This window comes from Myxine glutinosa, chromosome 8, assembly GCF_964187855.1.
Source record: "Myxine glutinosa chromosome 8, kmMyxGlut1.1, whole genome shotgun sequence".
Taxonomy (NCBI): Eukaryota; Metazoa; Chordata; class Myxini; order Myxiniformes; family Myxinidae; genus Myxine; species Myxine glutinosa.
The window spans coordinates 141866408-141879557 of NC_136268.1; the positions used below are offsets into that span (position 1 = coordinate 141866408).

At 43.1% G+C, this 13150-nt stretch overlaps 1 pseudogene; it reads left to right on the plus strand.

The window, feature by feature from the left end:
• The first annotated feature begins 4386 nt into the window (after positions 1 to 4386).
• LOC144893404 (uncharacterized) lies at positions 4387 to 5882 on the plus strand (annotated as a pseudogene).
• The last annotated feature ends 7268 nt before the right edge of the window (positions 5883 to 13150 follow it).

The window sequence follows — 13150 nt, forward strand, 5'->3', positions numbered from 1 at the left end:
GCATTGCCCCTCCATTTTTATCTCATATTTAAATTACACTAGGGCATGCCCGTACTATATATATATCTAAAATTATATCCCCCCCCCTCTATTTACATGAAATGGTTTGGTCCATTCGCAAAGCCAAAGCGAACGGCTTGCGAGTACGGTGACAATCCCCCCCCCTCTATTTACATGAAATGGTTTGGTCCAAAGCGAACGGCTTGCGAGTCCGGTGACAATCCCCCCCCTCTTTTTTCATGAAATGGTTTGGTCCAAAGCGAACGGCTTGCGAGTACGGTGACAATCCCCCCCCCCCCCCCTCTATTTACATGAAATGGTTTGGTCCAAAGCGAACGGCTTGCGGAGTTTGGTAAAGAAATCGCCATAGCGTGCACAAACGCGCAGGAAAGCGAAAGAATCGCAAATTAGTTTTAATTAGTTTTAAAACATAGTTTAACGCCAACATAGCGGCAACATAGTTTGCCAACGGGAAATAAATGAATACGCTCTCAAATGTGCCGTCCGAGGCAGAGTCTGTTCGCCACGTTCGGCACACGTGATAGCTCGCTGCTCTCTGATTGGTTGAATCGTTTTTTGGACATAGCTCGGTAACTACTTCTCCGATTAATATGAAACCTTGAAAAGGCACATCCTCAGGTCCCCAGCAATATACCTGGCAAGTTTCAAGTATATCGGACCCGTGGTTGTCGAGAAACAGCGGTCACAGACAGACACACAGAGATTACTGGCATTATAGATAGATTAGACAATACAAACGGGGACGAGGAAACTCTGTCTCAGTACAAACGCTTTCGAGAGACGAGTCTTTTTTTCCTTCATTAACACGAGATTTCCAGGAGGTTCTTTGGTAATGGATATCAAGCAAGATTTGTTGTAAAGTCAGTTTACTTTTTCAACACAATTACAGATTTGCTTTGTCATTCGAAGTAAAGTACGTACAATATGCAGTTATGATAATGCATGTTAATATTTGATCATATAACCTGTATGATTGTGCATGAGATTTTAAAGGAAGGCCATTTCATAAAGAATCCTATTTTTTTTAAACCGTTACATTTTCATTAGGTTAACGCTTTGCATGACATGATGCATCATCTGGTGAATTGCATGTTTTCCAGGTGGGAAAACCGTACAGGTGCGAGCAGTTGGTGAGGCGTTTGCTTTGACATCCAGAAAGTTCCACACCATGGTGGTAAGTGCCAATTACTTTGGGCAAAGAATGTATACCTTGACATCGATCAACATGGGAGGAATCTGTGTTTCTTTTATCTTTTATTTTCTGTTTATGGAGGCATTTTTTTCACAGATGATCACATGAATAATATAATAGGCCTTTGCTTGCTCTTTCTTTGTCAGTGATCTGTGCGATATTCTTTCTTGAATATAATGGTCCACTCGTGTTCAAAAATATTGGCACCCTTGCACTTTTTTTCAAATAACTCACAGTTTTCTCGAAAAATATGTTGAAATTGACGAAACTATTTGGTCTCCACTATTATTTATTTAACTGTTAATATTACAGAACATTTGTTTTTGATTCAGAACTTAATCTGTCGCTTTAAATCAGAAAATAGAAATTTTAGCACAACCTTTGGACAAAATAACTGCAGTCAAGCACTTCCTACACCTCTCTACTGGCAGTTTGTCCCACTATTCTTGTGCAAACTGCTCCAGTTCTCCCAGATTTGAAGGGTGTCTTCTCACAACTGCTGTTTTCAGATTTCCCCACAGGTGTTCAATGGGATTTAGATCTGGACTCATTGCTGGCCACTTGAGAACAAACAATCCAGCGTTTTGTCTTGAACCATTCCTGGGTGCTGTTTGAAGTATTTTTGGGGCCATAGTCCTGCTGCAAGACCCATGACCTTCGTTGGAGACCCAGCTTTCTGACAATGGGATGAACATTGTGCTCCAAAATGCCTTGGTAATCTCCTGATTTCATGATGCCATGCACACATTCAAGGCACCCAGTGCCAGAGGCAGCACAGCAACCCCAAAACATCACTGAACCTCCTCCATGTTTGACTGCAGGGAAGGTGTTGTTTTCTTTGAAAGCTTCATTTTGTTTTCTGTTAACATAGAGATGATGTACTTTACCAGAAAGCTCTAATTTGATCTCATCTGTCCACATGACATTCTCCCAGAAGGATTTAGGCTTGTTCAGGTTCGTTTCGGAAAACTCCAGTCGGGCTTTCTTATGTCAATCTCTCAGCAGCAGTGGGGTCTTCATGGGTCTCCATTCATTGAGTTGGTGACGAATGGTGCGAGTTGACACTGTCGTACCTTGTGTCTGAAGGTCAGTTTGAATCTGATTGGCAGTTGATATAGGTGCTTTCTCCAACATTGAAACAATCCTTCGCTGCAATCTTCGATCAGGTTTTCTCTTGCGGTCACGTCCAGGGAGGTTGGCTACTCTATTCCTGATAACATTGTGTACGGTGGACAAAGGAACATCAAGGTCTCTGGAGATGGACTTGTAGCCTTCAGATTGCCCATGCTTGGCTACAATCTTGTGTCTGACCTGCTCAGGCAATTTTCTGTTTTTTGTTCTTTTCTGGTTTTCGAGAAGCACCGAGTCTAACAACACCTCCCCCCCCCCCCTGCCCCCAACGTGGTAAAGGCTCAATAAAGCTCCGAATGATCCCTCCACGGTGCACACGAAAAACGCGACCGACCGTCACGATGCCAGCACCAGACAGAGGGGGAGAGTGAGAGGGATTACATCTGTGGTTGTGGCGTGGGCTAAGCCCAATCGGCAAATGTGCTGGGTTCCGTCGGCTTGTCGGTGTTGTGACTAATGGAGCCCATTGCACGACCGGCTGAATGAATGTAAAAAAAAACAAAAAAAAAACGTGAAAAATCACAAGGGTCAATTCCACACTGGGGAATTAATCTTAAGCGCTGTCTAGTTAACACAAGAACCACGCCCCTTATGGAGACATGCAAACACTCTTCACCTGACAGGTTCCCTACTTATGAGATCAAGTTTCTTCTTCTTCGCCTCCATGCTCCATTGCTCCTACTAAAACCTATACAATCCTAACTCCATTATGGCAATTCGTCACCTACCCCCACAAACGTAACGGTATTCAACCCCCTGCGTCAATAATTTGTAGACGCTCCACTGGCAGCGATTACAGGTTTGTGTCTTCTTGGGTATTTCTCTATCAGCTCTGCACATCAGGATTTGGGGGTTTCGCCCATTCCCTGATAAAGGTCCTTCTTGCCCAGTTGCTCAGTTTGGTCGGACGGCCAGCTCCAGGAAGAGTCTGGGTAGTTCCATAATCTACCAGAAGGATGCATACTGCACCCTTCCTCATCGCGCTCAGTCGTCTGTAAAGACAGGATCCAACCTTTCACGGTATCATTTTGTTGCTTTTATCTAAATCCTGTAACATATTATCTTGTGGTGCACTTGCAAAACCATTATTTAAGCTGGAGTGCAACATGACTTATTTGTGGTGCCTGGCAAATTCTGCCGCATGATCCTGCAAGCTCTGATGCGAAGAGAAGAGAACGTTTCTGACCTTTTGCCTCCGAGTGACGACATATTGTAAAAGACAATATTGTCTCTTTCTGTTTCTAAAAGAGCCAATATTATCTCTTTCTCAAAATTGAGCACAGAAAATTAACATGCCTTGTGTTTAATGATCGCATTGAGTTATTTATTTTAATTGGAATAGATTGATATCCGTCATATTTAGCTGTCATGTAATGCCCCTCTGGAATGCATAACAGCATTCAGGAGATGTACATCTATATCTTTTTGTATATCTGCACTATTCCGGAGTGTCTAATCTTCCAAAAGGTTGAAGAGGGTGTGAAGAGACAAGCACCTCGGCCTATCTTTATTCGCAGACTAATTAGGCACGATGAAGACTCGGTCAAGCACGCTACGTGACAACAACTTCAAGCTCTATGAGCAAGTCTTGGTGCCTCTGTTTGGGAATCTGAAATTGATTGGTAAATGCCCTTTAATCATCACCAGGGAAATAATCAACTCCACGGAGGTTTCGTGAATGGAATATATTTTTCAAAAGTTATTCACGACGTGTAACGTATCATTGTTATGGTGTAGGGAGGTGGTGAAATTTGAATGATCGCTCATTAAAAAGGGTTTTTGTAAATGATTTTTAATATGCTAATTGTCCTCTCTCTCTCTTTCTCTCTTTCTCTCTCTTTCTCTCTCTTTTTCTCTCTCTCGTTTTTCCTTTTTCAGTTTTATTTCAACATCACAAAGGACAAACTCGGGAGAAGTTGAACACATGCTCATTGTGTCCTGAGGATTTTGCACACTCGTCCACATTGAGACAAAATTTGTGAAGAATCAGCACAAGCGTTGTAAAGATTTTGTGGTTATCAGCATCAAGTCAAAAGGATCAAATGGAGATGGACACATCAAGTTGTGGGAGGACTGCATTGCACCTGCTGAAACCCGCGAATGAAGATAACAACCAACGAGGGAAGTTGTACAAGTGTTATGTGTGTTCAAAGGTTTTTCGTCATTCATCAAGCTTAAATCGCCACAACCTAATTCACATGGTGGAGAAGCCATACAAGTGTTCCGTGTGTTCTCAGGTTTTTAGTCGTCCAGGAGCCTTAAATAAACACAGACACATTCACATTGGGGGGAAGCCATACAAGTGTGCTGTGTGTTCAAAGGTTTTTCGTCGATCATCAAACTTAAATCGCCACAACCTAATTCACACGGGGGAGAAGCCATACAAGTGTGCTGTGTATTCGAAGGTTTTTAATCATTTATCAAATTTAAATACACACACACTAATTCACCCGGGAGAGAAGCCATACAAGTGTTCCGTGTGTTCTCAGGTTTTTAGTCGTCCAGTAGCCTTAAATAAACACAGACACATTCACATTGGGGGGAAGCCATACAAGTGTGCTGTGTGTTCAAAGGTTTTTCGTCGATCATCAAACTTAAATAGCCACAACCTAATTCACACGGGGGAGAAGCCATACAAGTGTGCTATGTGTTCAAAGGTTTTTCGTCATTCATCAAGCTTAAATCGCCACAACCTAATTCACACGGTGGAGAAGCCATACAAGTGTGCTATGTGTTCAAAGGTTTTTCGTCATTCATCAAGCTTAAATCGCCACAACCTAATTCACACGGGGGAGAAGCCATACAAGTGTGCTGTGTGTTCAAAGGTTTTTCGTCAATCATCAAGCTTAAATAGCCACAACCTAATTCACACGGTGGAGAAGCCATACAAGTGTGCTGTGTGTTCAAAGGTTTTTCGTCGTTCATCAAGCTTAAATAGCCACAACCTAATTCACACGGGGGAGAAGCCATACAAGTGTGCTGTGTGTTCAAAGGTTTTTCGTCATTCATCAAGCTTAAATAGCCACAACCTAATTCACACGGGGGAGGAGCCATACAAGTGTGCTATGTGTTCAAAGGTTTTTCGTCATTCATCAAGCTTAAATAGCCACAACCTAATTCACACGGGGGAGGAGCCATACAAGTGTGCTGTGTGTTCAAAGGTTTTTCGTCAATCATCAAGCTTAAATAGCCACAAACTAATTCACACGGGGGAGAACTGTAGAAGTGTTCTGTGTGTTCTCAGGTTTTTAGTCGTCCAGTATCCTTAAATCAACACAGACACATTCACATTGGGGACAACCCATACAAGTGTGCTGTGTGTTTGAAGGTTTTTAATCAGTTATCAAATTTAAATAAACACAAACTAATTCACATGGGGGAGAAGACACCGCACAGGAGAAACTCACCCACATGTGGAGATAGCAGCCAACAACACAAACATACACACCTATACATGCATTTTGGACACGCACACAATCACACACACACGAAGGTGGATACTTTGAGACCTGGGTTGCACCTTCTGAAACATGTGTAAGGGATTTCATTCGAAACTCAGGCTAATTGGGGCAATATGACCCATTTGCCTCCCTAGCGTCTGACTGTCTGGTTTTGGGAAGCTGTTGACAAAATCTTTGTTTGCCCTTGCATCAACATTCTTTTTTTATGAGCAGCTCCCCGCCTGCTGAGCCTTTCTCCTTGCTACAATCTTTGAAACTGGGGAAATGTTTTGAGTGCCTTGTCCTTTGAAGAAAAGTATATGAAGCAGAATACAAATTGTGATTCCTTGAGATGTTGTTGGTTGCTGGCTGTGTGAGGACCAAAAGGTGCTACTAGCTTGTGCGCCCATATATCTACCATGCATGTTATCCTTATCCCTCAATAAACCTTGCACAGTGTCTGAGTTGAGGTGCTTATTCCAGAACCGAAGGGATTAGGGAATCCATGACACATGCATATGGAGATAACAAGCAACGGGAGAAGCAAAGAGTACCTATGGAGTGTTAGACTAATTCTGAAGTCATCGCTCTCTCCAATGAAAAAAATCAAAACTATAAACCAATGTGCAGTACCGGTATTGCTGTATCGCTGTGTATTTATGAACTGGCCACAATCGGAGATCAACAACTTGTACACCAAAACACCAAAGTGTTCTTTGTTCAAAGTTTTTCTTCAGCGATCGGGTTTATTTACGCACAAAAACATTTATCACCAGTGAGAGTTCTTGCACGTTATCTATTTTCAGGGTTTTGCACATTTCTCCACATTAAATATGCAAAACATTATGTTTAGAAGCCAATTGATGAGTTTCTAAAGAGTAGACAACCCTTTTGCAAGGGTTGCTGCGGTTACATCTTGTGCAGGTGATGAATGTGCAGATGTTGAACAAACCTTGTGCAGGTGTTGAATTGTTTTGTTTTTATTTTGAATTTTTGAGTGGCATTTTGACAATTTTTGTGTATTTAACCGGATTATTTGCTTTGATATTTTTATTACGAGTTGATCTTTATTCTCTTTGAATCACTGCAAAAAAAATAAAGGTGCATATAACCGGATTATATGTATTTTTTTTATTCCAAGTTCTTGTTTATAGTCTTTGAAATCTCTGTAAAAAAAAAGTGAAAATCCTCAAATATCTTCGCTGATTGCGTTATCTTTTTTTGTGAGGAATACTTTTTCTTCTCGACAGAGGAGAGGGTATCTGATTTGGGTCTGTTTGTCTGCACAGAATGTGAGTAGTTGCATTAATTACATTAGACCCCCATCGACCCCTTTATAGCACTACAACCCCACCCCCATTACACCATTTAGATAACGATATCTTGGTAATATACGGATCATTATTTAGTCATTGAAAGTTTTGACTAGTACTAATATCAACCCCCCACCCCCCATTGGCAAGCACCTCAGTTCCAAGTGTAGAAGTATAAAACTTCTAAGTAAGCGAGTTATCGCGGGCATTCCAATTGAAACCTGTCCCTCGTCCTCTTAATTAATAAAATGCATTGTAATGACAACAAACTCCGATGTATTGTTAATGAGATAGAAATAGTTCAGTTCTTTGATGAATCTTAAGGTGGGTTTTCACGGGACACGCGAACGATGCGAATGTCGAAAAAATGGCAAAGTCCAACATTCGTATTTTAGGCTCCTAAAGTTGGCCAAACATGCGCGGGGGTTCGGAAGCGTCGTCAATTTTTCGCAGGAGTCGTTTTTTGTTCGGCGGGAATTTCAAACTTTTTTGAAATTTCAAATTTTTGACATTTTGAATTTCAAAGCTTTGAAAAGCTTCGGATATGAAATCTTTCCTCTTCTCCAATGGCTTGATCTCTGATCATCAATTTGGTTTCAGACCAGGTCACTCTACTCTGGACATGCTGCTTCTGCTGTCTCAACAATGGATGGAGGTCCTCAATGCCAAACAGGAAATCCGAGCTGTCTCCCTTGACATATCACGTGCCTTCGATACGGTCTGGCACCCAGCTCTGCTCACCAAACTCTCCTCTTATGGTATCCATGGAAATCTCCATGCATGGCTTGCGGACTTCCTCTCTGGTCGTAGTCAACGTGTGGCCCTGACTGGATTTCTCTCATCTCCCCTTCCTGTTCAGGTTATATATATATATTTATTTTCCCCTTCCTGTTCAGGCTGGAGTTCCCCAAGGCAGTGTTCTGGGCCCTGTGCTTTTTCTGGTCTTTATCAATGATCTCTCAGACTCTCTGGAAAATCCTCTCTATCTCTTTGCTGATGACTCCACTCTCTGCCGCTCCATTCCTCTTCCCTCATATCGGCAGTCTGCAGCCTCCTCACTCTCTGAAGTCCTGGACAAAATCACAGCCTGGTCAAACAAGTGGAACATGTCTTTCAATCCTGACAGATCTCACACTCTTACTATGTCTCTCCGAAAAGATCGACTGGACAACCCTCCCATCTACTTTCTCAACAATCCTCTCCAAGAAGTTCTGTCACTCAAGCTTTTGGGTCTCACTATCTGCCATGATCTTTCTTTGGAAAACCACATTTCCATGCTGGCCTCCAAAGCCAGTCGCCGACTGGGCATCCTCCGTCGTGCGAAGTCCTTCCTTGGCACACCTGAGCTCCTCACCACATACAAGGCTTTCATCCGCAGCTCAATGGAATACTGTTCTCCCCTCTGAGCCGGTGCTCCTGCCTCACACCTAGCTCGGCTTCACGCTGTTGAAACCAAAGCTTTCAGAATCATTGGAATCTCCCACGATGAAGCTATCTCTTAGGGCCTTTCACTCACTCACCGCAGGCAGGTAGGTGGTCTTTCTGTCTTCTACCGACTCCTCTCCGGCCTTGCTCCCCCAGCTCTCTCTGTGCTCTGTCCCCCAAATATTCCTACAGGTCGCACAAGATCTGCCAGCAACCATCTGATGGTTAAACTGCCGAAATCTCGGCTCTCTGCTCACCTTCACTCTTTCAGTCCTCTTTTCTCCCGTCTCTGGAACAAACTCCCACACTCCCTTCAATCCCACTCCTCCCTCCAGGTCTTTAAAACAGCTGTTCACCACCATCTCTTATCTTCCCCCATCCAAAACCTTGATCTTTTCTACCCCTGCTAATTCACCCCAGATCCACCTTGTTTGAAATTCCAACTTCTTTCCTGGAAGTCCTGGCAGTGTCCATATGTTTTATACCTCTCCCACACCCCCCTTCCCATGCCTCCCCCCCCCAAAGCCCTCTCCCTCCCACAGATCTCTCGATGTCTCGATGTCTCTCGGTCCCTGCTCTCAAATGTTGTGTTTGTGTCCTTCCCCCTCTCTCCCCATCTTGTCTACCGCTCCCGATGTTATATGTTTTATGTGTCGGTTTGTCTTTCTGTGTGATAAATTTTCGCTCTTTCACGAGCCTCGATGTTGTATACAAAAAAAAAAAAAAAACGCAAATTAATAATTTTGTCAAAAGGTCAACGTCACATGAAATCATCAATTTTCATCCAATTGACCTGAAATTTAAATTTACGGTTTCAGTTTTGTCATCATATTTTCAACAAAGCTTTATTATGAGAATATGGAGAAGATAAATTAATAATTTGGTCAAAAAGTCAAAAGTCAGCATCACGTAAAATCGTGCCTCTCCTCAGTGCCAGACGTGGCCAGACGGAAGCCTCTCCTCAGTGAAAGACACATGAAAGCCCGCTTGGAGTTTGCAAAAAAGCACCTAAAGGACTCTCAGACTGTGAGAAACAAGATTATGTGGTCTGATGAAACCAAGATTGAACTGTTTGGATTCCGTCTGGCCACTCTGCCATAAAGCCCAAATCGGTGGAGTGTTGCAGTGATGGTTGTCCTTCTGGAAGTTTCTCCCATCTCCACACAGGATCTCTGGAGCTCAGCCAGAGTGACCATCGGGTTCATGGTCACCTCTCTTACCAAGGCCCTTCTCCCCCGATTGCTCAGTTTGGCCGGGCGGCCAGCTCTAGGAAGAGTCCTGGTTGTTCCAAACCTCTTCCGTTTAAGAATTATGTACGCCACTGTGCTCTTGGGAACCTTCAATGCAGCAGAGATTTTTTTGTTGGCTTCCCCAGATCTGTGCCTCGACACAATCCTGTCTCTGAGCTCTGCAGGCAGTTCCTTCGACCTCATGGCTTGGTTTTTGCTCTAATATGCATTGTCAGCTGTGAGACCTTATATAGACAGGTGTGTGCCTTTCCAAATCATGTCCAATCAATTGAATTCACCACAGGTGGACTCCAATCAAGGTGTAGAAACATCTCAAAGATGATCAAGAGAAATGGGAGGCACCTGAGCTAAATTTCAAGTGTCATAGCAAAGGGTATGAATACTTATGTCAATGTGATATTTCAGTTTTTCCTTTTTAATAAATTTGCAAAACTTTCTAAAATCCTGTTTTCTCTTTGTCGTTATGGCGTATTGAGTGTGGATTGATGAGGGAAAAAATGAATTTAAACGATTTCATCATAAGGCTGCAACATAACAAAATGTGAAAAAAGTGAAGGGGTCTGAATACACTACTCACAATAAGTTAGGGATATTGTGGGAGTGAGTTTATTTTTGTTATAGGGGTTAGGGTTATGGTATTTAAATCAAGAATGCTGTGTTTTTCACACTCTTTAATAACCATAGAAGTAGGACCAACAACGTTTTTCAACATAATTAAAACACAAAATCATCCACACCGAAGAACCTGCCAATATCCCTAACTTATTGTGAGTAGTGTACTTTCTGAATGCACTGTATATATTATATATTATAATCTGAAGAAATGGAAGAAGAAGAAGAGGAAACTATTCATCAAACGACAGGATATGGAGAGTCTTCTCTCTCAGATCCACCCAAAGGCAGTTTGGAGAATGAACAGGAAAGGAGACCGTCAGGTAGTAAACCCAGCATGGTAAAGATAAACAACCTAGAGGTATCTGACTTGACAGGGCCAAACGATACTGTGATGTTGGTTCCTGAGAAAATGCATCCAATAATAACAACTGCAACGAAGCTTCAAAATAAACCAGGGATTGAAACATCTACAAGAGCAGTTCTGAACCGAAGGATTAACACAAAAGTTTCAAAGGATTCTGAAGTAGCATTCATCGGTGGGACAGACAGAGAGAGGGAACCAGACACACAAGCATCAATAAAGTTGCTGGCACTGACCGACATCTCAGGTGATGTCACTTCACTCACTGTTGGCGCAGAAAGGGGAATAGTTGAGCACATCTCTATTTTACCACCCCAAAAGGTTGGATCTCCTATACCAACTGAGGAGGAGGCATCCATTCCCACAGGTGAAGCAACGTCCGCCGCATCAGAGCCAAAGGAGCATTCCTCTGCGCCAGAAGATTATGCCAAGTCAGCCTTGAGAGACGACATGGCAGAAGACTTGACACATTGTACAAGTACACCAAAGGAGAAGGATCTTGAACCTCCAGACAGCGATGATGAGGAAAGTATTGGTGATGGGGAAGACTATCAAGGGTCACTGACTGGTTTAGAGACAGACCTACCTGCAGGACGCCATTCCTGCATTCCTAGCCAGGAAATACTCGAGTAAAGCTTGCATAGCAGGAAGAAAGTGGAAAATGCGCTGAAACGGTGGAAAGATTATGACTTGCTAGTGCATTCCTTGTATGTGCTAAGGAGAGAGGGACATAAAACAAGGACTTCAGGCTCGGCCGAACAAGCCCAAGTCAGGAAGTTTCTAGCAAAGCTGTTGAGTTATGGGCCTGAATATAAATTAGTTTAGGAGGATGAATTTCACAGAAACAAAACTCTCAATACAATAATGACATCAAACTTACGACTAGGATCATTGAATGTCAATGGCTGTAAGGATGCATTCCGTGTGCACCAGGTATTGTCATTCTGTGTGAAGGAAAAACTTGAAGTAACCTTTCTGCAGGAAACCCACACGACCCCAGAGGCTGCATCCCGATGGGAAAACCAATGGGAAGGCTTGGCCTTTTTCAGTCACCTAACGGACACATCTTGTGGAGTGGCTACCCTCTTTTCACCAAAGAGGAAACCTGAAATACTTGTCGTAAAGGAAGCCAGTGTGGGGCGGTTGCTACATATAAAAGCAAAGTTTGAAGAATTTGTTGTCAATTTCGTCAACATTTATGCACCTTGTGTAGGAGTTGCAAGGGGGATTTTCTTCAACCGGTTGCAGAGATTCATGCTCACCTTGCCTGGTGAAGAGTGTGTAATTCTTGGAGGAGACTTTAATTGCACTCTAAACCCCTCCCTTGATCGAATAGGTCAGGAGCCGCATAATCCCTCTGTAAGAATATTACAACAAACCATAACACTGTTAAACTTGAGGGATACTTGGCACATACAACACCCCACAGACAGAACATTCACGTATTCGAGTATCAGAGGTGGTCATATATCACAATCCCGGCTCGATAGAATTTACGTGTCTCACCGTTGGTGTAAGAGTGTCAGTGACTCTGGCATAAAAGTTGCCCATTTCACAGATCACAACTTGGCCTGGAATAAGTTTTCCCGTGCGGAAACAAGGCGAGGCCCTGGCTTGTGGCACCTGAACAATGCTTTAAGTCAGGATGAAGCCTTTTTGTCAATCTTTTTGAATTTTTGGCAAGCCTGGAGGAATTAAAAAGGAGATTTTTGCTCACTTGGATTCTGGTGGGATGTAGGCAAGGTACGATTGAAATTGCTGTGTCAGGAATACTCGCATGGATCGAGCAAAACACTTGGGGTAGGGATCAAAAGACTGGAAGAGGAACTGCTGCACCTTGAGAAGCACCTGGCCACACTGACCTCTACTGAACTGCAGGCATACCAAGAAAAAAAGAACACCCTTAAAGCATGTAGTCATGTGAAGGCACGAGGGGCGTATGTGCGCTCTCGTTTGCAGTTTATTTCTGAGGATGAATATGTCCTGAATTATCTCAAAGGAGTGGAAAAACGTAAAGGTCAATTCAGGACTATAGCGAGTGTTCTCGCAGAAGATGGTCTCTTGCTCAATGACTCTGAGGGTGTTCAAAAACGAATTAGAGCCTTTTACGCTCAGCTGTATTTGGGTAAGAGCACAGATGCAGGTGCAGGTGGCACTTTGTGGAGTAGTCTTCCTGAAGCCTCTGTAGAAGACCGGGAGCAGCTGGAGACTCCATTATCTCTGGAAGAATTGAAAACCGCCCTGCACAGCCTATCAAGAGATAAATCCCCTGGCATGGATGGCTTATCATGTGAATTCTACACAAAAGTATGGGACTTGGTTGGACCTGATTACCTAAGCGTAGCTCAGGAAGCATGTGATACAGGTATAATGCCCCTTTCTTGGCATCGAGCGATTCTGGT